This window comes from Amblyomma mixtum, chromosome 3 (genome assembly GCF_055824585.1).
Source record: "Amblyomma mixtum isolate Tamu chromosome 3, ASM5582458v1, whole genome shotgun sequence".
NCBI lineage: Eukaryota > Metazoa > Arthropoda > Arachnida > Ixodida > Ixodidae > Amblyomma > Amblyomma mixtum.
The window spans coordinates 177,750,084-177,774,849 of NC_143014.1; the positions used below are offsets into that span (position 1 = coordinate 177,750,084).

Here is a 24,766-nt window from a genome sequence, read left to right on the forward strand (position 1 = left end):
CAAAGATGACGCCACCGGCCTACTTTGTGATCTTATTTCCTCCAAAAAGTTGCCAGTCAAAACTAACGCATTCGGGTGAGCATCGATTGATTTTTCTACATGTATGAATTCATGCCAACTAAACGAAGAAAACAAACAAAAACACTTCGTGAATAACTTCCGATATTAGTTGCAGCAAACTTACAGTAAAGCAGGAAAGGAAGTGCTTGAAATTAAATGCATTCAAGGCTAACGCAATACTTACTGAATAAACGCTTTCCATCGGTCTTGACAAATTTGGATGGAAGCATGCCGCGCTGACAAGCACGCAGTAACAGGCGCCTAGAAAAATCTCTAGTTGATGATGCAGGTTTGCTTAACGTTCGGCTAAATTTGAGCAATAAAAAAGAACCTGAACCGGGAAGCCTATGGGACGCATCTATTGAAACAAATCCAAATAGGTAATTTAATATTTGTGCGTAATATTTAACAAATAATTGCAACACCTTTACATCTTACAGAGGGCAACACACCTAAGGTGACTCGTGATCTCAAATTGGAAAGTGCAAGTTGAACTGGCAGCATTTGGCTCAGGTTACTAACCAGGACGCTATGCTGCCTAGTTTAACTAATTGCCTATAACCACATTACTCTCCCTGAAAAGTTGCCCAACTTATCGCCACATAAGTACTAATTTTCAGTTTTGCCTACAGTTTTTCAGCAAACTCAATTGTCAGACAATATATATTTCTCAGCATAATTCACCGAAACCAGATAGACCTAATTTCACAGTAAAATAAATAGCCAGGTGATGTACGACGGAAAAATACTATCATGCGGTGACATTAAGAATAACTGGATTAAATACTAGCATACAAGCTATATGCAATCTGCAGAAGTTAGTCGCGAAAAGTTCGTACTAGCCTACGTTACGCTCGACGTTTACCACGGCAGTGTTTTAGACCCTGTTTTCTTTCTTCTCATTGAAAACGTGCTCATCAAAGTCAGTGCGAGCACTATGCTCTTTGCTGATGACTATACTCTCCGCCATAAAATTAACTAGATGTATAGAAGAATATGAAACCCTAAAACTAGAATTGATATCAATGAGATCAATATCAGAGTGTTGTACAGTAATGACAATTAAGTTTTCGTGCGGAATATCAGTCCACCTGCGGACTTTCTTGGAAAAAAGAATTGTTCTAAATATTTTCAGGCAACTATAAGTGTCCAGCTTTCGTAAAGTTTTGTAGGTCAACCGGTTAATCCTCTCCAGCAGCCATCCTGCCTGGAAAAGATTTTCAAGTTCACGCTCCCCATCCAACACCCTTCCCACTTCACACACTCCTTCCTGTCACCGGGGTTTCCTCCTCGGATTGGAGTTCTATTTAACCCCTCCCACCGGTGATGAACGCTTTATCCAGACGAAGACGTCATTTTGTAGAAAAGTTGGCTAGCACCCTGATGCTTCCCCCGTCCTTGTTTACTTTGTGTTGCCAAGTAACCCATCTACCTGCCCTCTCTCTACCAAGTGCCCCGCTTAAGGCAGTTAACTTGCACTAACGCTTTGGATTAATAATGTCAGACGATTGAAGCTCGGACTCGTACATTAGCTTACTTCTGTAGTATTAACTGCGGTAAATTGGCTCTGTTTTCTAAGGAGGAGATTTCAACCGTCACCACTACAAACTAATTTGATAACATGCACACCAGTTAGACCCCTCTTAGAAGACACAAATGTCGTTCGGTTGCTTTGTGCTGATACTCATAGACTCACGGACGAATCCTTAAGAGCGGCTCAGCGAGGGGCGATAATGTTTACTTACCACACGTTTACTTACCACACGTTTACTTACTGCTCTTCGTAAAATGGCGTATAATCATCCTATTTGAGATTAGTTACAATCAATCAAATTAATAATGAAATAATTTTCCTAAACCACCATATCCGAAGTCGCTCTGCACTCAACTCCACTTACGATTTGGTAATTAATTTTTGACCCTTGCAGCTCTATTTTGCCCCTTCAATTTTTAGTGCCATGCATTACATTGTCACTCACGGCGCAGTGTGTCAGATGGACTGACTATCCTCTCAAGACTTTGAGTAAGGTCATAGTGAGGGGTACAGGGGCCTCCAATGTTTGAGGTTTACGAAACAATTGCCCGCTTGCGGCCTAAACTACCGCGCATTAAAATATCGACCAAATGGCAGCATTTTGTCCGGATAACTGTTTTCATGACCTGTTTAAGCTTGCCAGAGAATATTCACATGCTGACATTAACTCCATTTTCTATACCCCGTGCTCACAACAGTGTAGCTGCGCTTCGCTAATGGAAGCCACTTGTTAGATGAGTGCGCTTTGGAGGCGCATTGGAGATGCGAGTGCGCGTTTGTTATTTTTTTTTTGTGCTAAGAACACTTGTTTTACTGGAGAGCAATGCACAAAGTATGTTACGCAAGTCACCGATGTAAGGTTTAGGCGTATACAGACCACCAAAATTCTAGCCATGAAATGTCTACACAGAGACGAATAAGGGTGTAGCCAAAGAGAAGACGAAGCTACGAAAATGTTTGCAAATAAAAATGGAGACTAAACTAGACATTCAACTTGTGGTTCTTGTAGAGTTTTGACGGTGAAGAACAAAATCCATCCGCCGCAGAGCGATAGGAAGGGACACTTGGGCGCAAAGCGTTCGCCCTTCACCATGCTATGCATTTTCAGGCCACCAAGAACCGGTGGCTAGGCGAGTTCTAAATTTATCGTCAATAGACGTTACTATGACCTGAAGTCAATATACATTCTTTGGAGAAAAAAAAAATATTTACAGCCGCTGGTTTGAAAGCCGCACATAAAGCTTTCCTATTTGGCTCAGCCGACATCGGGGGTCAAATTATAATTGTCGCGGATTTACGAATAATAATCCACGAAGCATTACTCTTTTTACTGTAAACTTTGGAACCTGCATTAATATTACATGTCTGAAGGCTCTAATATGTAAAACAAGCTTGCCTGACTATCAGCTCATACTTCGTGGCATCCATTGCCAAATTTTCTACTCCTCTTCCCTGGTTGCGATAAGATCATCTCAGGACCTGTTCTTAACACGAAGAGGATGGGAGCCAAGAGCGACTGAAGTTTGCTTTCCATTCAGAAGGCGGCAAATCAACCGTCATGAGCTTCCTTTTGTCACTGTGCAGCAGCACGCACAGGAAACAGCATTTCGCCCTCTTGTTCCCGCCAGGAAATGCGACACGATTGGTGAAAGCAGTGCAGTTGCCTGACAACAGTCCTCTATGTTGCCTGACGCTTTGCGGGCCTCCACAAATGACTGCTCGCAAAAATATATATGCCTTTATTTAGACTGGCCACAGTGAAGGTAGGTTTGAATGCGCAGTATTTATCTGGCAGAAAAATTGTTCTTCCTGGACTTTGCTATACAGTGCTTGGCCTCGAGAACTAGCAAGATCCCAACAAAAATTGGCACATACTTACAAGCCTCACCGTTGCACACATGTCGCTCGCTGGCATTGAGCTTTCCGTTCTCTTCGCAGCCTCTTATCTCCTCCCAAATTCAACACGATGTTCTACCTAGTAAGTACATTCAATGTGTGCGCATTGAAGACACTGGTCGGCGGGAAGCGCCGGAATAATTTCTGCTTGGGCAAGTCTTGACCCATAGCTTTGAAATGGCCGGTCGCGTCGCGTTCTCAAATGCCGTGGCTCGTTAGGGACGTAATTAATGGTTCTATTTCAAATCATTCGTCTTCCACGCGGTCATTTGCTTCTCTGATAGCTTGGTTTGATTTATTATACGTGTGGCACGACACATCTGAGCCTCTGAGCCGACCGTCGGCTGCTCGAAATCACTATGTAGACCTGTTTAATGGAGGGAGAGAGAGAGAGAGAGAGAGAGAGAGAGAGAGAGAGAGGGATGAAGCTCTTAAAAACCAGAGTCGATGCGCGCGTGGTTCCTTTTCGATGAAGAAAGACGTCCCTGGTCTGGTCGCTTGGGCGTTTTGCGGCAACAGCAGGCCACTGCGGCTAACCAGCTGTCCACGCTGTAGCCAATAACAGCGATCTATGGTGCCCTTCATTTTTATTATGCAATGAAGCGTTCCCTTTCCTTTGTTTTATTCAATAATCTAGAGCGGGTGAAAATTCGACCACAATTATGCGTCGCCAACGAGAGCAGCTATAGTGGGACGTCACCTACGATCTACATAGAAACGCTCTTCGCGCCACTCTTGATCCTTTTAGTTTCGTGTTCACATTTTCCTCCTCGAAAGCATTGGCACAGAACGGTAAAACTGCAATATACGCCGAAGATTTCCGTTCTGTCATACTGGGTTATATGCGAGAAGCTTAGGTTGTTAAGCGCATCCATGCCAACGTACGGAAAACTTTTTCTAGCAAGTCTCGTGAAGGCTAGTAAGAAACTCACAATTTCAAAATCGCTTAGCACACTCGCATCTACGCTAGTATTGCCCTTTTGAAAGAGGCTACTTTGACTGATTGCACTATTTTTTTTATTTGCTTATTTGCTTATTTGCTATGTACCCATGAAGGTCATCTGTTCTGATGTTATTATCACGGGAATGCGCCGAACAATTTCAAAACCAAAATTAAGTTTTTCTGCGCTAGTGACAGCTCTTGACAAGGATACAAAACAGGGATGGACTACTCGTCCTCCTTACTTATTAAGTAAACACCAGAAATGGGTCGTAAGAAATCACTGGGGCACTGAAAAGGCCGAAGAAATATTAAACCGTGTTAGCTCAGTTACCCTTATTGTTAGAGCAAGAGCTGGCAGATACCAGCTATTTCAAATGCACAGTTGTTGTGTGAAAGGTACACACGATGATATCATGCGTGAATAACAAGTATACAGACGAAGAGCCTCAGCCAATGTATAACTGCCGGAGATTGTCCGAACACAAACGTGGCTGGGCATCAGACATGTGGCGCTCAGAAAACGCGCGGACCTGAATGGCTTTCTCAGCGAATAAAGAATTAATGCTTTCCAGCATATTCAATTAAGTAGCACGTGTTCAGCAAATTTATTTAGTTCAACGACCTACCAAAATCTACGTTGCTCAGTAAACACGTCTATCCCCACAAAAGTAGCTCTGATAACGAAGTCTGCTTCTTTCAAAACCAGCGATTTCATCGAGCAAATCTAATTTTGCGAGTGCTTTTAGCGTTTCAAAGGCCTGTCAGTGATTACGAAGAAAATTTGGATAGGGATGGCCGTTCACCTTTTCAGCAACAGCGGATCATTAAGATCCTAGGCTAAGCACATACGAACTCAAGTCAAGTTCGCTATGCACTCTAAAAATTTATTCAAATTTCTCAAATCTTTGCCGCTGAAAATTGGCCCCGGGCTGCATGACTATATAGCTTTTCTCTCCAGTAGTATGCCTGTGTTCGCGCGCATGCTGCAACTACTCACAAGTTTGAATGAAGAGTTACCAACAAATTCAACCTACCCCACCATCCGCTGCGATCACTTGAGGACGCTGCGTATTGATTGTAATTAGTGCCTCGTTCAATAAGCGCCTCAGCTTTCTGGCTGACATCCTGAACTCCCTGAAGAGCCCGCGCTACACGTATGAGCCTCTCCCATGAGTGATGCGTTGTTCATCAACTCGCCTCCGACGTTCGCTTCTCCGCCCATCTACGCGCACTTGCCTAGCAAACCTGCTCGAAGGCTACCGTACGTGCATTTAGTCATTCGTGACACGGTTGGCCGAACAACCAAGTGCACCCAGGGCATCACATCAGCGAATGCCCCGTTACATTGCGACGCCGCTCACTCGGGGCATCCGAAGTCATCCGTCATCGACAGGGTGTCTCGACGAGGTGGTGTTTCGTCGCTCATAATTTCGAGGCCCATCCATTAACGCCTCTGTCGCGCATGTGACCAGCCAGCCCGCGACACGCTTGGCGCCTTCGTCCCGTGGCTTCCCACCCAGGCTGCAATTACCGCTACACCGGGAAACTTCCTTTTTTTTTGCTGGTAGTACGTACAGCCTTTCTCAAAAGTTTAGAGCGCAAGGGGTTTGCTACTGAACCATGCTGTGTGTATCATTATGCGTGTTGCCATCATTTAAAACCTCTGGGAAGCGAGAGGGGAACTCTCTTTTTCACCCCTCCCAAAAGTTATTACTTTCATCAGCAGCAGCAGCAGCCTGACTACGTCCGCTGCAGGACAAAGGCCTTTCCCATACATCTCCAATTAACCCTGCATTGAATGGCGTAGAAGTAGAACATCCGCCTCTCATGCAAGAAGACCGGGGTTCAAATCGTGGTGCCGCGCAAATCTCCAACGAATTAAAAAAAAATATCCCCGTGCCGACGAAATTGCATAACCAGGGATGGGGTCCGGCCTGACAACGCACTCCCTCACCAGAACGATTTGGCCACCCTGGTGTAGTACTTGGCCACAACCTCCTATATGAATACACCAGTTGCTTTCAACGATACTATAAAAGAGCGCCACTTCCCGGCTTAGAATCAAGCCCCTTGGGTTCTAAACTTTTGACAAAGGCTGTACTTGCGCTACTCGCATCACTGACTTCCGGAATTCCGTCACCATTTTCTGTAACGATACGGGGACAAGAATATGTTGCTGCATAAAATCTGGGGCGCCGAAAGCTGTCCTACACTGATTACTTCTTTGCGTAGGTTTTTACTCGTTCCACATAAATCAGCGATCGACAGTTCAGAGTGCTTAGATGCCAGACACATACCGCCCTTCGTTGTTAACTGCGGTTACTGAATCATCGTTTGCTCTAGCTGGTGTAGGTATTGCTTAGCACCCGTATGGCCATGCAGCGGATTTCGCACAACAGATTACTGCGTGGTGCTGCGCTAGGAATAAATTTATTATATTTTAATCCGGAAAAGTGCCAGTCGTAGGGTCGTCCACAAGGTGTATGGAAATTTAAGCTCTTAAGTTTCCGCACCTAAACGAAAACAGTGCTTAAAGCCGAAAGGTATAGCGCCTGAGTCGACAAGCGCTCATGAGCTGAAGGCTCACAATGATAACTTTCGCCCCTTTTGTAGTCTTTCTCAATCCTCTGAAGTTTGAAAATGGGGGCGTCTTTCCCTGTGGCGCCACACACCGAAACACAGCCGCATACGCCGAAAATGAAAGCTGACGTCTTATCCTCGTTCGAAAAAATTCTAAACCGCTATTTCAGTGCAGGCACCGCAGTTAAGTAAGAACTAGCGGGCCATTTGGTTCGAGGCTGACACTGCACGAACCAGTGGAAAGAAGACGCACTGCAATACGCAGGTGGTGTGTGCGCTTCTTTGCACTGGTTCGTGCAGTGTAAGTCATCGATTTGCATGCTGAGCCTCGCTGGCCTGAGAAAGTGATCTTAGCAATAGGGTTCTGAAATAAGTTGTGTCAGTGCCTTCTGCATTCATCGAAATTAGTAACAGAATATAACAAATATATAGAGCAAAAAACAAACAAATGAGTTAACAGAGGAGTGTTGATATCCACTGTGGTAGAGTTCGTACAGATGATGAGTAAATGCGCGGTATTTTATTTACTTCCGTTATACGAATAAATCGGTGAATATCTGGGGCGCCACAGAACAGCGGCACGGTGCACAGTTCCGGTTCCGAGTGCAAGGTTCCAAGTTCGTTGCGCCCACCTGGGCTCCTTTTCCGTCAAGCAGGGAATCAAACTTTGCCGGTTGGTCGCACAGAGGCGAAATTTCGATGAAATTTCGAGATACCTTAAATTTACATCGGCAATTGCCTAATGTAAAAAAGGCTTTTTCTTAAAGCACGCTTGTATTCATCACCGCGTCACAGCACAAGTGGCGACAGGAAAGATTTTTGCTCACACCAAGACCTCAACACACGGGCGTCTTTGTAGTTTCCTTCATTCGAAACGCGGTAGCCGTAACCGGATGCGAACGAGTGTATTCATGCTCTGTCGCTCCGATTGTCATACCCACTGATCAGCTTTAACGGCTTGGATTCGATTATTCGAAAGGACTCGCTTCTCTTTATGACCGCAGCCTGACCTCTTTATTGGATAAGGTGCATGAAGACACGTGGTCTGTTTTGTTAATTACCATCATGTTTTGGTCCCGTTTTGAAAATTCGTGAATATTTGTTGCCTAACGGCGACACCTATCCTGGTTAGATACCCAAAAGGCGCGAATAGGCGATGGCGTGTTAGGATACGCTGACGAGCTTCCACATGCGCCGTTTGAGAATCTTATTCGTTCGAAAAAGAAGAGAAACTAATAAGGCGGTCTCTTGCCTGTCATGAGCTTGCTTTTTTTGCCTTACCTTCTTACTCAACTTCGCTGAGGAAACATCGATATTCACCTTCTTTACTTCCCTTTCCGGCGCTCTCCTGCTGTCTTGCTGGGTCTTCCTGGTCGAAAATTCTGCCAGAAGTACGAAGTACGAAGCACGAAAGTACGAAGCTCTCGCGATTTAAATTCCTGCCGGCAGCTGAGCTGAACAACTTCCACAAAACATTCTGTTTGCTTTTGTGTGTTTATTCATACTCCCTTAACTCCTTACGCAACCACGCATTCTAGAAAGTTTTGTCGGACGCATCCATCACTTAAAGCGTTTCGAACCTACGGAAACTTGCGCGCGGAAAAAAAAATGGGGACGTTGACTGATCTCTTTTCCTCTTTTCTTTTTTTCCCCACCTTTCTATTCTTTACGAAGAGGCTTAAACGAAGGTCTTGACATGCAACGCAGGCAAGACTTCCGTGCCGTCAATCCGGTTTGCACCTGCAACGTATGTACGCGCGCGTTTGGTGCGAGAGGAGTTTTTTGTCTGTGCACTGGCACCACACAGCTGCATGACATCAGGCTGCTTCACCACACCTCTGCAACTCATCGACGGGCAAAAGTGAAGCAGCCCATGGCGTGGTTGAGATGTTAGCGGTGTGCGAGACGCTTTTTTACGAGGCGGTCTTGAGTGGAGAGCTACAGTGAGAAGGAAGTGTGTGCCTTGTTTAAAATTCAGCAATTGGCGCCGTGCTAGAAATTTTTTGCCAAAATTAACGCAGCCGTGCCAAGTTGCAGCTCATTATAACTTAGAAGCACAAACTTTGCTTTTTTGTCGAAAATGTGACGAGTATATACTATAAATTATAATGCATGCCAGCACCAGATGTCGCACATATATTAGAGCGTGCAAGTCACGGCGGCGTAGGAGCCTTATATGCCATGTCAGTGTAGACTAGAACGCGTCGCAGCGAAGGGCACCCGAGCGCTCACTGCCGCCAATACGGCTGTTATCATTGGCTGCTTACTCCTGCATAGGTTGTCTAGCCTGAACGTCGAAATTTAGCTGCGGTTTATAGGCTCAGGTTTTCTGCCAGATAATCGCTCTGGCACTAAACCTTGATTGTCGGCTGTATACCTATAGGCATTAGGTAGAGCCACGACAGTAATTAATTTCTTTTCACGATGAAACAAACGTGTCAAAGCCGCTCCTGCCGTCCTGGACGACGGAAGCATGTGAGGTTGGCAGGGTGGCGGGGTGGCAGCAGTTTTTTCTGTGCGCAAGAACTTTCTTGTGTGCTCGCAACAGTTCTGATTGAACTCAATAACTCGAGGTTATTAAAACGTAGACCGTGTCCATGAGCATAACCAGATCGAACGACTGCGCAACGCAGCATCCTAGAGAAGACAGCACGATGTCTCAGACATTCGAGTAACCCGCACCATTTCGCGTCTGGCGAGCACTTAGGTACTATCAGCGTCAGATGAAGCGCGAACAAGCAAACTAAAATGCAAACTGCTAAACTGGAAGATATTACACTAGGGAGGCAGAATGCTACAGCGTGCCTGATTTTCGCATTAAAGGCGTCAAGACACCTCTTTGGAAAGTGCTAATAGACCACGCCTGTATCTAGTCTGGGGCTGCTAATATTTTTTTTATTTTTTTCTCACGTTTCAGTTGTTTAGTTCGCTCTTCCTTTGACGCTGATGGTGCAAGTTTTGAGAAGCGCTGTGGGAACTGGCGACAGAACACCGCTGCGGTTTCCCCAGTGTTCTCATCTTTTTAGTGTGAGCGCCCTGCGACAACCGTTTTCTTGCATAACGACACCCAGAGCGTTGTATTCGCGTAACCTGCACAGGCTGTCGCGCCTTCAGCCAACACGTGCGCTTCTTTCGTTTTCCCTCGGCGACTCCGCCGCTGCCATTGTCTGTGTTGTGCGCCGCACGGGGCTGCGTGCGATATCGTCGCCGTGACTGCTACAGCGGAGTCAAGGCCTCTCAACCGCGTCCGCATACAATGTTCTCAGAAAGGTAGTAGCTGCTGCACTACGGCCCACGCAAAGACATCGAGGGCCGTAAACCGAGCCGTCGCCTGAGGCTCAAGAAGGGAGGCGCCGCGACGGCCGCAGCGTGCCCGCGCGTATCGCGCGCCCTCTCGCGCAGCGCTGCGGCGCGTGTAAATCAAATGTGGGCGCTGTTATACGGCCACTGAATGAATTGGTCGCATAGGTATACGCGGCCGCGTCATAAAAGCCGCGCCGGTTGCCGGGCAAGACAGAGACAATGGGGGCTGTCTGCGAATCCGTTTCCGCTCGTTTTTTCCCGCGCGTGCCGCGTCCGTGCATGCGCCAACGGATGGAATAAAAAAGCGACGCGAAGGTTTCCCAGGGCCAGTGGAATGTCTCAGACAGCGGTGCCGCATTGTGCGCGTGGAACGGCTCCACTGCAGTCGGCAGGGGCGGCCGGGGCTCGGGCATTGGTCGCCGCCAGATCCAATTGTCCCGCCAAAGATCACGTGCCGTGGGGAACGAGTCCTTCCTAGATTCGGTACAGCGTGAATGATTATTATTCACATTGATGTTAAGAAACGGACGCACGAAACTGAAGACCGAAAGGAAAGCAGGTAAGCAACTGCTTATCGAAAGAAGCACCGCGCGTGCCATACAACGCACTGCGTGCTGTACGACGTGTTGTCGTACGCGAGAGCGGAAACCGGACCGGAAAGAAGCCACGAGGAGACAGTTCCTACTTTCAGGACCCTGTATGTCCCAAACTATGCTACAATAAATCAAGTAACACACTGCTGTCGCAGCGCTTGCTCTACGCTAGTGTGCCGTAAGTGGGTACGACCGCCGCCTGGAGCTCTGCGATATGCGACTCAAGAAGAGGACGCGAATATTGCTCACATCCACAAGTGTCTCCGATGTGTATGCTGCCTTTGCTGGGTGAGAAATTACATCGAGCGGCTCATGTGCTGCTCTGGGGAGGGAGACTGGGCTTAAACTTCAAGAAAGCCGAGAAAAGTCGCAACCTTCGCAAGCTACAGTCTTCACCCCATGTGTTGTACCAATTTTTATTGCTGTTGGTGCTTTTTATGATGACCAACGCTTCAGTGCATTGACAAAAAATAACACGTCACCATGAAATTTTCTACCGAGAATATTTCGGCTGTGGGCTTAAAGGACTGTTTTTTCGCTGCCACGCGCAATCTGCTGTACTCTACTTTGGAGAGGGTGGCAAAAATTCTTAATGCAACATTTGAAGTAGTCCAGGAAATGCGTACCTATATAAGACGTGCAGCGTCTCCGTTTCGACACCGCACCACGTGTCCTTGGAAGATTTGTTTTGCTGCCCGATATACTTTAAAACCGGGGAGAACGATTGCCTAGAACGAGTATCTTGTGCAGATCCTTCATGGTATACTGTACTCAGCCCCTAAAAACAACGATAATAATGAATAGGGTAGTTACGCTAGCGGCTTGCTGAAAGCGATCAAACAAAATATGTGGGTGTTATTACCGAATGCACCAGAAGCAAAATGCTTTCATTTAAAAGCACGCCGAGTTACACACCGGAAAAATTCAGCATCCGAGGTCAGCTGTGCATCCAGCGACGACCAAGCACACAAGCATTGCCCGCAGGTGGGGCGTCGGACGTCGTTTAGCACATTTAGTATCCCGATATAAAAAAAAGTAATAAATATTCGGCAAGGAGGATGGAGACGTTAGTTTCTGCCCTCTTCACCTGCAACCTTAGACCACCCGTCATCAATGTCAATTTCTTTCATCATGGACGCCTTCGATCCGGGAGGAAGAGATCAACCTTGCCTTTCCTTGCTATCTTGATGGGCGGCTGATCCTCATGGTTAGCTATTAATAAATCGTTTGTGGCTGCGGTGTATTTGCGTTAAACAAACATAGAAGCAGATCGTATATTATATTATTCTAATGATCCAAAGGATGCGCGCACGGAGCTTTTATTGCCCTACGCGCCCTAGTCGCACGGATTGAGTTGCGCAGTTTGCACGGCAAACCCGGGGTTAATTCACGCCAAAGCAAGCATACTTCCGGACCAACCGAAGCAACTCGAAAACCAGAGCAAACCTGCGACGGCGTGAACTGAGGCTCGACCGCATATTCCAAGGGATTGAGACAAGATGCCAGAGGTTCTTGACCCGTGAGCACGACCACCGTGGGTGGCGCGGGAGGAATACGGGCGGAGGTGTCTGTAGACCACCGCGAGCTCCGTAACAAGATACTCAGACGGGGCTTACGCTCAGCAAGCGGCGGGCCCGTGAGGCGTGACACGCGCCTTACCCGCTCGTGGCGCCGCCGTCGTGGAAGTAACCTCACTGCCGCTGACGAGGGCGGAATCCCGCCGGAAGCCTCTCATCAACTTTTACAAACCGCCGCTCGTCCGCGACTGCTCGCTGCTGACACCGGGTAAGTGCCTCCACGAGTGAACACGCTCTGGAGAGCTACTGGAAACCACAGGCCTCACAGCTCTGTACTTTGCTCTGCCGCGAACCGTGCGCTGCCATCTTACGCTCAGACGCCTCAAGGACGCGTCAAGGAAACGCCGTACTGGCACTACGCAGCTGCTGCTGCACTAACGCGCATACATCGCGGACGCCTTCCCCACAGTGAGCAGGCTCACAAAAACAAACAAGCAAAGGGAAACAATGCTGCCACATGCAGACCCGCTACTGGCCAACATTTTGCTAGGGAACATCATCTCGTGTGCTCGGTACAAGGGGGAAGAAGCGGGCAAGGGGATTATGGGGCCTAGAAGAACTAAGAAACACTGCTGTTGGAAACGCGGAAACGTGTCTGACGGAAGGGAGTGGGAGAGGGAGGAAGGGCTCGTGGTGTGCTCCCTAGGATCTACAGCTTCAGCCGTTTTCAGGAAGTCCTATTGCCGTGACGCTATTTTCTCGAAAACAGTTTAACGTGACCACTCTATGGTCTTGACGAATGCGCACGTTTCGCCCGACAGCGGAGCTCTAATAGACTCTTCGGTCAGGTCAAGTGAGATGTACGTGATGCTGCCCACTCGCTAACTCGAGCCGCCTACGTGTGTGTAGCTCTCCCTCTTGCTATTTTTTAGCTTTATAACCATACAAGTCACCCATGTACCTGAGGGCGGTAAATAAAGCTGCATAAATGGCACCTTGGCTCAAATATTTCAAACCGCTGTTTTTCGGGATGGCCTACAGCTTCTGAACTGACACTTTAATCTCGAATCCCCTGTTTAAAAAGTTACCTAAATCGCATCTACTAATTACTGACTTTCGAGAACAGGAAGTCACAAAACGGTTACCACTGTGTAACGCGAGATTCAGCGAGAGCTTTTGAGGTATCTTCATGTCGCGATACACCGAGGTAGATAATTTGAGGGAGACATGTACACTTATAGACCACTCTTTCTTTTTTCCGCTGGTACTCGTTCTTCGGCCAGCGCTACTCTACAGTCCTACAGAACGAGACCCTTAACGCTGTCGCGTTGAAAGCGTCACTATTCGGGAACTGCATGCGATGCACATACCATTTGCCTGGGGCAGCTCCTTATGCGGCTATTAGTGCCAACCCAACGTGCGAAGTGATCGGATTCTCAAATGCGCTAAACCTATTATTTCTAATTTCAGGCTCAATTTGCATTGATTTGGTTCGTTTTCTCAACTCAGTACATGGTGTTTAAGCAGTACGATGTCTATTGCTCGCATCAGTGCACTGGTCTCGCTCATAGGCGGGTGACATTTATTCAACCGTGCGTTATGAACGCAGTTATCGGTAACATTCTCTTGTGTGCATTAGCCTGCGATTTAAATGATAACCACGAAATTCTGTCGTGTCCCATAGGCTAAGTCAGCCGGACTCTGTCAAAAGCATGAGGTCAATCGCTTGTCACGTGCACGATGTGTTGGGCAGGCGATAACAGCCTTTTCGAGCTCTCCTCACAGAAGCCGCCAAGACTACCGGCTCTGAAGTGCGTTTGTGCTCTATGTCTTTTTTAATCATCCTTACCATCTTCTGCCCTCCCCTCCCTCACTCTCCTCACATTTTAATCACCCTTCTCTTCCCCGTTCCCCTTATGCTTAGCAGTAGGCCGGACCTTCACGACAATGAAACAGACCTCAAGCTTTTCTTCAATAAATTCCCTTTATCTCCACACAAGGTTGGTTGAATGAATGAACGAATGAATTGTAAGACGGGGGTTTATTGAAAGGAACTGCGAAGACGGGAACAGCAGTGGCGAAAACATTCCGAGGTCAGCCAGGTCGAGCAGGCACATCCGTGGCAATAACAATACGGCTGAAGCGCATCGCCATCTTCGTCGTTGTCACGAATGTGCGTTTCTTCCTTACTGACTTAATTAATTAATTAATTGATTAATTAATAATTTTATTTCCTGCAAGTAAAGACCTGAAAGTTTGATGTCGTCTCTTGGGGCCACCGTGCGGCTGGTAGTAGTGTCCGTCATGGTTGGCGTCTTCATTATACCTATACTGACGTTATGCCAAGAATGTTCTCGACGTAGTCAGGTAATTGCGACCTTAATGCGCTTCCCAGACGTGTGGATTCCCATACAAAACAGACATAATTATTTCATTAGAACACAAGCTACTTTCTCATCTGTTATGCTCTTAAAAAATAGTGCCTTTTCTCGTCTATCTTAATACAGCTACACCTACAGCGGACGTAGCCATTGCCTGCTGTGATTCAATCTATCGTACTTTCACGAACCGCCGCGTGACCCGGGGAGGTATTTTGTATGCTTCCTTTCTCCTTTCGCTTCTTTTGCCCCTTTGCTATTGATCAGCCTTGACTTTGATACCACAGGCGGCAAATTGCATTTATAGCTAGCTGCCCACCCTTCCGCCACGGGGGCGGCCCAAAAATCAGTAAGGGGCAAAATAAGAGATCAGGAAAAAAAAGTATTACAAAATATGTCCCCTAATCTCTGTTCTCAGAGGATATCTGCATCCCACGATATATCGGCCACCACCCCAGGTCATGTTACCGCAGCCACAACTGACCATTCTCTGCCTTCCAAATATCTCTATTGTGTCGCCCAAGCCTGCAACTGAGGCGTCTCCTGTTCTCGCCTAAATGATTTTTTGCCAGCGCCACAGCTAACGTCAATCACTCTCTCCGTTGGCACTTCTCTGCTTCGCCATCCTAAATGTCCCATTAGCTGGGCAAAGCATACACCCTAGGCAACTTTGAAATTATCTATTCAGCGCCCGTATGAGACATAAAGCTGCGCTGCTCCATCTCGTCACCAAAAGGAAATCTGCAGCAATGAACGCTTACTTTACGAGGCGTACTTCGAACTGGCGAAAGCGCTCACGGCCGGCCTGGTCGCGTTTTACTGGCGCCATACCGGAAGCCCAATTACACAGCTATAGCTCGGCACGCAAGGCCGTGCTGTATAGTCTGCTACCAAGCTCCACTTGCGTCGACCGCCGTTTGGTTCACACGCGATCGGCGCTGTATTGCACTTCGCTTGCTGCCCGTGGCCGCCATCGCCTGACGTGGCCCCAGGGGCGTGACTGCTACTCCATGACGTTCTCAGCTATAGTGGGAGACCCATGAGGAATAGAGAAGGTTTTAGCACAAAGCGACAAACATCATAGCACCCCGCATCCCATCGCACATCAACCGTGTAAAGGGGGCCAGTGCGCTAGGAAAAGCATATCACATTAGGCAGTTATAGTCTATAGCCGGGCAGCAGCACTGAGAATACGGTAACGCGTTGCCGTTGCTACCGTTTCCTGGACTGCCTAGCCATATTTGCCGTTACCGTAGTTACCGAGCTTATTGTATGGTAGAAGTAAAATTCTCTATTAGGGCACCAGAGTCGGTAGGCCGATGAGAATAAGTCGCTAACGTGAAGTAGTTAAGGAAACGCTGACGCCTCGCATCGCGTCTTATCCCGCCTCCTTCGACGCCCGCAGCAAGGGGGACTGCACCTCCACAAGTGACACGAGGCGCTGCCACCTTCACAAGAGAGAAGAGCGTTACATACAGGGTGTTTCACGTAGCTTGAATCAAGGGGGAAAAAAATCAGTGCTCCGGAGCTGGGTGAGGCCAACAACGTGCTTTCTGTCGTCGTGTGGCGCTCCTCGGAGTACTTCTAAAATTCTGTTTAATTAGTTAATTAGCTAAGATTAATTATTCAGGTTTCTTAATATATACTATAGGGACACGTACGTTTTGTTGGAGCTCTTGAGGGGGTTACGAAAAAAACGATCCATTTTATTGTAGCAACGTATCTTGAACGTGGTCCTTTTTTTTTTCTAGCATTTAAAGAAAGCCCGCGAAATATGAAAAAAAAAAGAGAGAGAGAGAGAGAGACGTGATGCCTTCCTGCGCCACCGTATTGTAGCGCTGCCGGACGCGTTCTGAATGAACAAAGCGCGCGCGCTCCCCCACTCAAAGTGAGCGGCCGACGCCACTCTCAGCATTGTCTTCAAAGGGCGTCAGCACATTCTACCGGAACATGGAAAGCGCGCGCCGTGGGCTGCGATAAGTGATGGGCAGGCCATCAACAGTCAATTCAGACGGAGCTTTTCCTGAGCTATCACACATAAAAAAAAGGAAGGGAAAGCAGTAAATTCGCGTATTTCAAGTAGCCTCCATTTTCTATATTTGTTTCATTCTGCAGCATGTCGAACTGAGAGGCAGCCGCTCACTTCGGCACGGTCGGCGCGCACGTTCCGTTCGTTCAAAACACGGTTGGGAGCGCTGGAATATGGTAGTACACGAGCGTAGCCACGCGGTTTTATTTTCATTTTTTTTTTCATGTTTCGCGAGCTTTCTTTGTGTGCCGGAAAAAAAGGACCACGTAAGAGATACGTTGCCACAAAAAAACTGGACCGTTTGTTTCTTCACCCCCTCTACAACTTAATGAAACGCACGTGACCATAAACTGAATATTAAAGAGTTTGCATAATCAATCTTACCTAAATAACTAACCTGACCGAATTTAATGAATGCTCCGAGGAGCGCCACCCGACAGGAAACAATGTGCCGTTGGTTTGACCGAGCTCCGGTGCGCTCCTTTTTTCAAATCCCTAGTTCAACTTACGTGAAACACCATGTATAAACGCTGGCGCACTCTATTACACACCAAGAAATGCGATGCGCTACGGTAAGATTAAGTCGGGTACATATGCTATGTTGTGATGATATGACTGCGAAATGCTATGAGTACACCGTGACGATGAAGGGGCGCCAAAGCAAACCAAACTGCTGATAATGCATGTGAGCTCGATTACCCCCGACACGACAGCTAATCGTCGACATCGCTGGGAAATCGTCAGGAGCACGCTGATGTTTCTCTCCGAGGGTGCCCATCTCGAAATATTCCGCGTAATCTTCTTCCAAATCAGAGCAAAAGTTGCTCTGAGCTGCCATTGGTACCTGCGAAGTGTCGGTCCGCACTCATACCACAGAGACACAGATCGCGAGGATATCTGTCAGCGTTCCTCTGATGCAGGAGGCAAAAAGTCTAGGTTCCTTCTGATATACAGCGCTGGTAAATGACTAGACAGACAACTAAGTTTTCAAACATGGCGACGATGAAAACGAGTAGCAGTGAAAAGAAACAGCCGGAAACTAAAGCGGCCTGAGGTTGCCGCAGTACATCAACAGCGGAATACTGTAAGAAGATAAACCAGACCGTACTAGAAATGAAAACGACCTTACTGCCACGTGCCGAGACCCCGGCGTGGTTTACCGAATCCCATGCAACAACTGCTCCTCCGTGTATATCGGGGAAACCGGGCGCTTCCAGCGACACGTAGAAGATCATTAAGGCGGCGTTAGGAACAACTGCGCACAAAAGAACACGATGTGGAACACGTGCAGACCATCAGCCACGAGATACGGTGGGATGAGGCGGCAATGGTGGCGAAACAAAGAAACAATTTAGCTAGACTATAATTAGAGTCCTGAGTCATCCATACGACGCCGGTCACACTGAATACGAGTCATGGCATACTTCGTCATATCTATGGGAAAAGATTACGAAGAATCCTGAAGGCTATAAAGCCAGCTCCCCTCCCCCCACCCCCTTTTTTTTTCTAGTGGTAGTGTTATTGTGAACAAGGCTCCTGTACGGGACCCGAAACGTAATTTTTTTGTTCGTTTTTCACTTCGTGAATGGCTCAATCTTCGTTTTGTTACAAGACCAGACTGATATGGAACGGAAGTAATGGGGCGTGCTAAGCCTTCTGGCGCTCTTTGACGGCGGTCGGTCAGCTGTTGAGACAAAGAAAGCATAAGTGCATAGGAATGCAAACGCCATTGTGTCGCATATGCATGCACTCCCGCAGTCTCATCCCAATTCCCATAATCCTTTTCGAACATCTCATATGGGAAAGGATTCGTATCCCTTCCCATCTTTTCTCTGTGAGATCAGGAGCGTCGCCCCGGTCCCGCTCCCAGGTTGCTTTAATATCTTCCTCATTTTCTCTTCTTTTCGCCTACTGATGTACAAAAATATCTCGTCCTCCGTGCTGCCTCTACATTTGTATCTCATTAAAGTATTATACTTGGTGAAACGGGCGCGGTCAATTCTTTTCTTCTCAGTCATTTTAGGGCCTCCTGAACATTACTTTTCTCGCGGAAAGGAACCCTGGTGGAAAACAAAAATAGTTTGAGCGTGCATAAAAAGCAGTGAACGGGGTATAAAGGTCCCGCACTGAACTTTCTGGAAGCACGCGAATTTTGAACGAAGTCGTCCTTGGCTTAACGAAGGAGCTTCTGAAGAGGTGAGTCGTTCTGTACACTGTACGCAAGAAACCAAACAGCGATGAGGGGCACATGGTGTATCTGCAAGTACGGCGGCTCAAGGGTCATTTGGCGGAGCCATAGCCATAAGTACCGAGATCTTGGGGAAAAGGGGTTTCCCGCTATAACAGTGCACTGGTGAGCTATAGGACTTGCCAGTGTTTGTGTGTGTGCGTGTGTGTTTGGGGGGGGGGGGGGGGGGGGAGAGGAGCAGCTAAGCCCTACATTTCAGCTCTGGAAAGGCAAACGTCATTCAGGGATGAAAGCAGAGCTAAGCCCGTGCCTAGATGGAGTGTTGTCGTGTCTACTACGTCACTAACAGTGCTTTGCCAACACGCCTGGTGGCACGGTGAAGCCAGGCTGTGCGCATAGCGCCTTTCTGCCCTGGTGAACACAGCTTCAGCAGTCTCGAGTCGCACCGGTAGTCGTGCTGCTGAAGAACTGGACTTACGACGTGCCGCCCACGCAGGATCTGGTTCCCAGGTCGCAAAACTTGCTGCCTTTAACTGCAAAACAATGAAGTTTTTTATCCCATTTCCGCGTAGGATTTTCCGTCGCATACACTGTTTGGAGCCTCTCAGGGGCAATTTGCTATCATATGTTTACGTTGGTTTGCGGCGACTAGTTACAGCCGCTTTTATTAGGCGATTTGTCCTTATACAAAGCTGGTAAGTAATATAGCCAATCGATCTTTGTACAAGACGAGTTCTCTACAAACGGCGGCTCTCTGGGTTAGTGGACACCTCAAACGCGCTTTGAGGAACAAGGTGGGGGCGTCCGCCTGCAAAAACACCATGCTTTCACGCAATATTTCGTGCATAGCAATGCTACACCACCAGCTGTGTTTTTCACGCGCCAAGCCTTTGTGTCGCTTGGCGCTCTGTGTGTGCCACAGGGCGTATTCGGAGTGCAGTCTTAAGGCTGTTTCACATGCAATTGACTGAGCGAATTGTGCGACATCGGCGCGACGCGGCGAAAAATCTGGGCTTGTTTGAGCCTCGTCGCTGTGGCACATGATCTGGCAGGTCAGGCCGCTCGAGCCGCCGCGGCCGCTCGAAACAGGTGTTTGCGCCGCGGCGGAAGAAATTGCGAGCGTTGTCGCCTGCATGTGAAATAGCCTTTATTTGTTAGGTACACTTACGAAACATATGGTTTCTCTCGTACAGCATCGGCTTTTGCGTATGTACACGACTAATGGGCACTGAGCCAGCCCAGCGGTCTCAACCGCTAAAAGCCCTGTCGCTGCATGAATATGCGGATTGCTTTAGTTTATTATAGAAGCTACGCTTCAACTCGATTAAGCAATCGCCTGTTTTTTTTCGAACTAGCATAGAGCAGTGTGTCTATAGCGGAATTTTACGATAAACGATGAAATCTTATTTATTATAGAAGCTACGTTTCAACTCGATTAAGCAATTGCCTGTTTTTTTTGGGGGGGACTAGCGTGGAGCAGTGTGTCTATAGCGGAATTTTACGATAAACAATGAAATCTTCACTAACGGTATAACTCCAAAATGTCATGCGCTTCCATACAAAGTTAATGCATTTCTTTGTAGTGGATTCATAACAAACTTCGCGCCGGTGCTGTCAGCTCATAGGTAAGAGCATGTGATGTGAAAATTTGCTCATGGGGCTGTGAACCTGGGTTATTTTCTTCTCGACAGCTGTAGGAGTTAACACGCCTTTCATACTGTGAAGGTTTTTTGCGTTGGTTTTCTGTGGCAAACTCAGCGGCCATACTCTGGAATCCTTATGTGAGCAGCAATTAAAATGTTGCAATTTTTATGTTCCTCAACAGAGAGCCAAGGAAGCGAGACTCAATTACAGCTGCGCATAATGGCGGAAGGGGAGCAGTCGAGTACACCATCACTTCGCCAAATGGTATGCTTCTGGTTAACATCCCTACCTTCCCCTTTCGTCTTTGTCTCTCGCAGTCCCGAGTGCACATCGCATATCTTCGATTTTGAAACCGTTTACCTTCTTGTAAAACCTTCTAGCATTTATTCTGCAGTAGCATTAGTGCATTAAACTCACAAAGAAGGCAGTGGCGTTTCCTCTGTTTAGGAGCATTTTGCCCCTATGGCAGAGCAAAAAAGTTCCCAGCATTAAATGCTGTGAATGGCAAAATTTTTTCTTCATACCTTTTTTTTTTATCTGACAGGGCCGTGGACTGCGGGCGAAGCAAAGCTGCTTCTTGATTATTATGTACTCTACTCACCGCACGTGGGGCCTCAATGGAGGTTTCGCAGTAAGACGGCGATGTACGAACAAATTGCTCAAGACATACAATGAGTGCTCGGAATCACTTGCTAGGGAGGAGACATTAGCAGAAAGAAGTGTAATGAGGGCAGGAACAATGCTACCTCGGGATGCTCTCGCTGTGCAGTGTCATACGAAGAAGAATTTGCTGCAATCAGGGATGTTTATGACAGCATTGAGCCTGAAGTTTTTTGAGGTGTGGGAAAGGTTTCCTACAAAAAGGCCATGTCAAACGCTGCTATAACGCCGTCCAAATAATAAGCACTCAGGGATTGCAAGTGTCAGCTGCTCTGACGGAAGCGAGCACAGTGTCATTCATGCATCATTCGATGACCCTGCGTTAGAACCCTATTCACTTGAGGCACAAGAGAATAAAAGGAGCCGGACAGACATGAAGTTGCACTCTAGCGCACCCAGGATGCAAGAGATGTTTTTTTTTTTGAAGAAATGAGACAGATCAACAATGAAAAAGAAGCTCGGCGTGAAGAAAGAGAACAGAGAAAAGTAGCCAGACAACAGGCACTACCCAAAGATCATGCTGAGCAAATGGCAGCACATAAAGAGATTTTGAACCAATAATAAGAATTTAATTGTTCATGACTGTTCATGATTGAACGGACATAAGAAACAGAGCTTAATTAAAGAACGTTGCTGTGTTTGCAACTATTGGAAGTCACAACTTGTGTTCATTAAAAAATACAGTAAAAGTTTGAACAAATAAATCTGGTGTCTCCTCAACATCCTTACAGCTTCACAGGAGCTGAGCCAAAGCATCCCGTTTCAGTTCACCAAACCTGCGAAGGACACTTTCACGAGCAATTGGCTGTGTCTGCTGGTCTGTTGCTGCGTCTAGCTGCTTGTGCTTGTCATGCCTCCCTTCTGTCTCTTCGCCATCACTCAGCAGGTCACCAACATCAGAGTCGCCCGCATCCAGACAGGTGTTATGATGTTCATAGCAGCTAAGGATGAGCTGGATTATCTTGCCCGCAGTGTGAAATTCCACATGTCCTAGCTGCCAAAATTGTTGTTCAGCATGCCGAAGGCATATTCGATTTTCACTCGTGTTGCAGCCTGGCGGTGGTTGTGCGAAATCTTTGCTCCAGTCAGGGTGCCGTAATTCTTGAAAGGTTTGATCAGCTATTCCCTTGTCTACATGGTAGTTGTTATTCTCGCATACCACAGGCAATTCTTCATGCACTGTAGACAGCCGGGGACCCTTGCATCATGTATTTTGCTGGGCGTCTCAGTGAAAACACCTCGGAATCTGCAACTTGAGTCGCAAATTCCTTGCACCGTCAGCGAAGCCTGATCATGTCTGTTCATATAGGTAGACTTAACCTTGTTGTCCGGACATCGCACATAAAAATAGGTGCTGTCAATGCAACCAATCACATTAGAGAAGGCAGCGATCTGAAACACATATTAATTACATTAGACGCGCAAGGTAACTTTCCCTTGTGCCATTATATGCATGCTGCTTCCATGCTTAGATTTTTCTTCTCTTGTGTTAGTGAATATTTACACAGTTTGACTCTAACCCCACTAGGCAATTACGCCAGCTACCTGCGCACAACCGTTGGGCAGACCTAGAAAAAAGAGCCCTAAAAAGTCCGTAATACCATGCATACAAGGCACTTACCTTCTCAAAATCTTGAACCACAGCTTTTTTGTGGCTTCCAAGGTAGATGACTTCCGGGTAGTGTGACGAAGACGAAGCTGGCAGTGGCGCGGGACGGAGTGCTCGTGCTAGGCCAGCGGCCATTAAATCATCTCATAGCCATGGTTCACTACGTCTCATTCTTCGGCTGGCCGCCACGTAACAATATCACGCATAAATTCCATCACTCTTGTTATTACCACCTGTACTGTTGAGCCTGCCATGTTGAAAACAGTGGCAGCTTCCCGCATTGATTCTTTCATGCCAGCGTACCTGGAAATTATCACTTAAGAATACAGTACGTTCGCACAGCATCAGTATAAAGGCGTGTGTGTGGAGTTGTGAGCGGGACAGGCAAAGAAAAAAAGACATGCAGCAGCCATCACGCAACTGCTCCTAATTGCTCGGCTGCCAAGCTACGTTTGAAGGACAACGAAACAGGCATTGCCCTTATTTCTAGCATTATTTCTTCCCTGTGGGCCGTTCATGTGCAGAGAGGTATCTCTGGGACACATAAACCACATCTTAAATTTCATTTACATCGAGAAAACCTAAAGCTGCAATGTGTGAGCAACAGTGACGTGGCGCACTGCGACAAATGACAATAATACAGTTGTGCATTGACCTGATGTTGTGGTTATGTTTATTCTGATCCCAAAGAGTAGCCATATATTGGGGCGCTTCTTTTACGCGATGGCGCATAAAGCTCGTTCGGTCGAAAATCCGTCGGCGTAGTATAGTCCGCACCGCGTGTGGGAAATAATCGGGGCTTGCGTAAAAAAAATCTTGTCATGTTAATTTGCGGTTCTAGTGATTGGTGACTGATTGGTGTCTGATATGCTATGACAACTTAATGAAATCATTGCAATTAATTTATTAATTAAATATATTAAAATGACAAAATTCGAAAAGAGAGTTCGAAAGTGTCGGAATGCTCACAGTGAAAAGCTAATGCTTGATGATGCTTACTAAGAAAATTTAGAATGCGTAATTGATCAATCAATTAATTAAAACAATTGAAAAAATGAAACACGTGTTCAAAGGTGTCAAACTGTTTAGAATCGAAAGCCTAACCCACTATTGCGTCATACCCTTAAGGCGGAGCTTAAGTGTCCCCTCCAATTTTTTCCAATTACTTCTTTAAATTTTTTTTCACTCATTATTCACATCATTGATTAATACAGTTCACGAATGCTCGGCAAACATCAGCCATGCAGATGAAAGAATGGTTTTATAGGGTTCAACGTCCCGAAGTGACTCCGGCTAGGAGGAACGCCAAAGTGAACGCTGCTCCGAATAATTTGTACCACCTGTGGATCTTTAACATGCACTGACATCGCAAAATACACAGGCCTCTAGCATTTCGTCGAAATCGAAATACGACTGCCACGGCAGGGATCGAACACGCGTCTTTCGGGCCAGCAGCCAAGCACCATAACCAGTGAGCCACCGAGGTGAAAGAACAATTCGGATAAAGAGGTGAAAAATACGAACACATTTTTTTCTATCCTTTTAAAGGATTGCCATTCAACTGGTCTGCTTCGCTTCATGGCGTACGTACAAAGCAGCACGAGGAACGCACTACAAACGCACATTCTTTCCCAGTAGAGTATAAAAAATTTAAAAAAACGCTTAGCAGAGAAAGGAGCAAATGTGCTGTTCTGCATTTTTTATCGGAGAGCCACCGCGAGAAGTAAAACCGAGGGGCAAACCCGTCCGAGGGGTAAAATCTAGACACCTGGAATCTCTCGATCAGTACACGGCATGCCTTCTGAGGGAGACGGAAATGTTCACAATCTTGA

The 24,766-nt window shown here is 47.0% G+C and overlaps 1 pseudogene; it reads left to right on the forward strand.

The window, feature by feature from the left end:
• Positions 1-5,602: 5,602 nt before the first annotated feature.
• Positions 5,603-21,886, forward strand: LOC149352840 (uncharacterized; annotated as a pseudogene).
• Positions 21,887-24,766: the final 2,880 nt, after the last annotated feature.